Below are 5,211 nucleotides of genomic sequence, written 5' to 3' on the forward strand. Positions count from 1 at the left end.
TTCTTGCTTCGTACCCAGCCATGCTAGACTGGGCTTCTCCACCAGATCTTCTCATCAGCAGCTCCCACGGCAAGATCTGTCATACCAGGTTCTTTACTATGCAGCTAATGCAACTACACACATTTTCTTAAATCCGTGTATTACTGACTGGAGCAAGAAACAACTAAGGGGAAACAAGACTAAGAGCCATCCTCCCTTCGTCTCAGCCAATACTCTATCACACATTTGACTTTGGTATTCAAGCTAACAGCCTCCTGGCTTGAGCAGAAGGAAGACAGGCAATCTCAGTGAGGTTTCTTCAACCCTGGGAATATTTCCTACTTTGGTTCAAAGCACAGATTTGTTGATCTTCCTCATTCACATGATCTAGTTTTCCTATAGAAAAGCAGACATGGGCAGAAAACATTCCTGAACCCTCCACAACAAATTACAGAAGACTCTTCTCATTACACACTTCCAGAGTGAGCTTACCAGCACTCTCTCAGGGCCAAGGATCGTGCTTGTTTTTTAAAGTTATCACAGCTTTTTTTCTGCTCAGGCCATTGTTTCAGGATGCCGCTCTGGCAGCACACTGCTCCAGTTCGCGTACATCCCTACCCCTGCCAGCACATTCCCAAACTTCTGCTGTGCCCCCTATTACCCTCCTGCGACAGCTCCCGAGCTGCACAGGGAGATGGCTGAAATGCTCCGGACTCTCCCCCCCCAGCATTTCGTCTGGCTGACAGCACAGATAGACAGACAATTGTGCTAGCACAGCTGAAGAGTCAAAATACAAGAGGCAGGAACAGGCAGCCAGTGGATCATGGCAAGGTGCCACAACTCCCCACCCCGGAGAGCTTAAATCAGCACCTCACAGTGCTCTGCCTTCACTGGCAAACAGCCTAAACCATTCTTTAGGGTATGAGAACAGATATATAAAAAAGATTTTATTACAAGTTCTAACTCTAGGATTTTGTTAGCTTTATTTTCCAGACAAACAGTTTTTCATCACTAATTCCCCAGGGTGTTCCAAGAACGGGCCGAAGGTCACCCATCTTGCACAGTGATCTCCTGGCTTGGAGTAGGCTGTACCCTACAGCAAAGCCCTGACCACTGGTAGAAGGAGGTAAGAACATCCACCACACAAGCAAGACCAGCTTGGAAAAACCCTGAAGCTTGCAACTGTTTCCAAAGGGAGTTACCTTCTCCTGAATCTGCAGCTCAAGAGAGACTACTGCTGTCTCCCGAGGTTCCGGCCACCTCCTATCCTCTGGCATTTGAAAATTATCAGCTTTGTGCATAAACTGTGCAAATGGCTCTCAGGTCATTAACTCCATCTGTTGCAGGAATAAAATTCAGGGTGTCCTGCTCTACGTGAGCTGGTTACTTGCCTCTGCTGCAATCCATCGGTGAAGCACCAGGTTCCCCTTTACTCGGCCACTCCACGTCCTAGCAGGGCTTACAAGAGAGCATTTTTGGGAAGTTACTGGATACAGAAGTAACAAAGGAAGGCAACCAGTTCCAAACTCAGTACATAATGTTCTCTCTACCTTACAGTCTCCAAGTGCTTCTTGATAATACTCAATCTTAAGCATTAAACAAGCATTTTCATCTTCAGGAGAAAGATGCAAAGACACGGAGACAGAACCCACAAACTTGTATTTTCTACAGGAGCAGAGCAAGAAGATAGCGGCAAGATTCTGGACTAAGTGATCATATCTCGGGAAAGCTTCCCCAATTTGGGAACAGGCCACCAGACAGCTTTGCCTTTTCAAATGCAGAAGTCTCAACAGAGTAGAAAAGAAAGTTCCAAATCAGATCTAAGAGCCTGAATACTCCCTAAACACATCTCACCAGAATCAATGAAGTCACACTCCCTAAATGGCCTTCAGGGCCGCACTGTCATGCAAAGATGCACTGGTTTTAACTTGGAAGTGACCTGAACTGGTAACCAGCACCAGTCATCACCAGACAGCTGTAAGCACACAAGCAAGCCCGGGCTTGCTTGCCCCGTTTACATCATGGTGCTGCTCCTTCAGTCCTTCCCGATTTTTCTCTCTCCTCCACCATACTGTACCAGTCTGTGGGTTACTGGTCACCACGTTACCCGTCTGTCAGCAGCAAAGCATTCAGATCTCAGTCACCATCATCCCTCTGCTTCCCGAGTCTTGTCACACAGACCTACGGCTGCCCCAGCAGAGCAGCATCCCACCACCCAGACACCTGCATCACACCGTGGGATCCTGGGACAAAGCAAGCCAAAAACAGAATTAAAAATCCAGTGCAATACATTGTTGGTAAGCAAAAGGAAAAAAAAATAATCAAGTTCAGGATAGAATTTTAAAAAGACTAGTCTATTAATCTGGCAAAAAGAATATATTATTTTGAACAATCAAGAAGGTTAAGACTCTCTAGCAGAGACTGCACACACAGAGTTCGTTATAAATATTAATTAGTTAAGGTTGCCAGATATTGATGACTAGTATGACACGCATTTGTTTTTAATAAGCACAGCCCTTGTTAGGCTTAAGCTCTAATCAGAGCTGCCTAAATTCCCACAAAGGTAAAAGAAAGCTTTTTTCTATGGGTGTTTTTTCCTTCCTTTTTCATGAGCCAGCATACACCTGCACAACCTCAAATTTAATTTTTAAAATAAACACTGGTAATAGCTAATCTTCTTGAGAGGAAAATGAACGTGCAGATCACATTTTAATAGGTACAAGGCTTCCAATATTTTAACAGATATTAATTCTGGAATTCTGGAATTCAATTCCAGATCCAACCCATTCAAAACTCACCATGAAACGTTCCTGCTTTTTAACCATCCCAGCTACAAAACTAATCGGGAACAGAGCCCTGAACAGCTGGCTTTGCTTGGGTTACATCACCAAAACGCAGCTACAACAAGATCCTCATAGCCTCATTATTCTGCGTAGCTCTGCATACAAAATCCAGCTTGTTCTCCCAACGGTTGGCTCAGTCATTTTGTTAACAAACAACATTTTGTTGTGATCAATAAAATAAGCAGTTCTGACTGCCAGGATGCACACAGAAGAAAGGGAAATTGGGAATAAAGATAGAGAGGTGCTAGTTCAGCAGAGCAGCTTTGACTATAACCACACTCGCATCCCCAGAGTGCCACCAAACCTTAAATTAGTTTTCACCTACTGTGTGCTAGACCCGATAAGCCAATAATGTTCGTCTCTCCTGCTGCCCTATTGAAATGGCTGGTCCTGAAGCAGAAGCTGGCAGGGAGCGAGGGAAGACTCAGAACAGTCAGCCAGCTACACACAGAAACTGTTGCCACAAACTCCTTGGCCATTTTCACGCCTGAACAGCTGTTTTATAGGCAGTATTTCACACAAAGCAGACTAACAATAAATAGGGCTCTTTGCCTTTTAAACTTTTCATAAAGCTGATTAATATAATCTATGCTAAATGACAGAAGTTCCTATACAAGCAGTTCCAGATCCTCCACTATATAAAAAAGCAAAAATTGTGACTTTAAAGCAACACTGCATTCAACTGGAGTCATCCTAAATAATATTACAATGCAAGGATGCAAATTTATTAAACAAGCACAACTGTAAAAGCTAAAATTTGAGTCCAACGAAATTTCCTTTGGAAATGGGTGGTAGGGGAAACGGACAAACCTTAAACTTAATAAAAATAATTCTTCCCAGACTGCAAACCTCGTCCACCATTATTTCCACCTCTGACCACTACACGTGCCCGATAGAAGAGAGTTCAACAGCCATCTGTGTTGCTAAGAAGGTGCTAAACCAGAAGTCAATCAAACCCCTGGACATCATTTTTTTTTCATTATGTCAATTCCCCTTGATATTTAATTCAATTTTTGGAGGGAGCAGAAGGGAAAGGAAGGGAAGTTAGTCCTAAAGTGAAGATCTCATCCCACTTGGTCGCATTTATATTCATTATTTCTTGCCTTGTCCCAAAAAGCCTAGAAGGAAGGAAGGAAAAGATGAGAAAATAGGGAAGGGGCATTTTGTGGGTTGGTTTGTTGATTTATTTTAAAAACCATCCACATGACTACCCCCACCCAAAGGATGCACAGAAGAAGACAATTTTCTCCCCCATATTTCATTAAGTTAAGTGCTATAAAGCATGCCAAGTTACTTTGCAGTATCAACAAACCAGCATGGTTCCTGACCAAATAGCTTTAGGCTAAGTTTCATTCCAGATAAAATTAAAATCACATTTCAAAGCGGCGTAAGTATTTTTAAATATGAATGCAGTTTTGCCTACCTAATTGACTATTCACAGAAAGAAAAAAAGAAATAAAATTTTTAGGCTTTCAAGTTCCCAGCTATTAAACCAATTGGGAAATAGACAGTGGAATGACTTCAGAAGGAAACTAGTTTAAACCCAGACAGTTTAGCATATTTTTGGAGGTTAGTCTTCCGCTTTATAGGCAGAGAGGAAAGGAGAGGTTTTGCCCCCCCAGTATCTTAAAGGCTGTAAAACAGGTACACCAAACAGGCAAATACATCCATAAAACATTTCCAACACATGAGTAATTGCTCTTTCATCAACAAGCAAGTGTGGAATCGCTGCTGCCCTTGTTAGCAGCCAGGTACGTACAGCGCACCCTGGCATCAAACTCCTGAGGAATTTTGGCAGCAGCAGGCACATACCCACCCCGTCCCAGAGCACCGGGCACCCACAGACGGAGACAGTAACCTCGCCTTTTTGGAGAGACAACTCTTGGGACAAATCTAAGGGTTTCAGCCACACTACCACAGGAGACCAAGCATAAAACAGGTTGGTAAACACAAAGGTGAACAATTTACACCCGTCTGCACGACTCCGAAGGCCACGAAAGCAGAGCTGTGGGATGCTCCAGGGATCAGGTCAACCCGAGCAACCTCACACACGCCGGACACCGACCTGCAGGACATCGACGACAATAAAAATGATCCGAGCCAGCGCAAGCAGAGCGGCACTGAACCCACCCAGCAGTCAGCTATTTTCTCACACACCCCTGCACGCAGCTGCTGGACGACCTGGAATGCCACAAATATGGGGGCAGAAGTATGGAAATAACCCCAGGCAAAGCCCAATTCACACCGTTAAGCTTCCCCACTAAGTTATGCCCGGTCGGTTGCGGCCTGTGAAGGAGTTCTCCACCGAAGCCGAAGTTTTTTCAGCTCCGGCCCTACGCCGGGCGCGATCTCTCGGGCGCCCCACTCCAGGGCCCCGCCGCCGGCCACA

This window comes from Charadrius vociferus, unplaced genomic scaffold (genome assembly GCF_000708025.1).
Source record: "Charadrius vociferus isolate BGI_N301 unplaced genomic scaffold, ASM70802v2 scaffold702, whole genome shotgun sequence".
Taxonomy (NCBI): Eukaryota; Metazoa; Chordata; class Aves; order Charadriiformes; family Charadriidae; genus Charadrius; species Charadrius vociferus.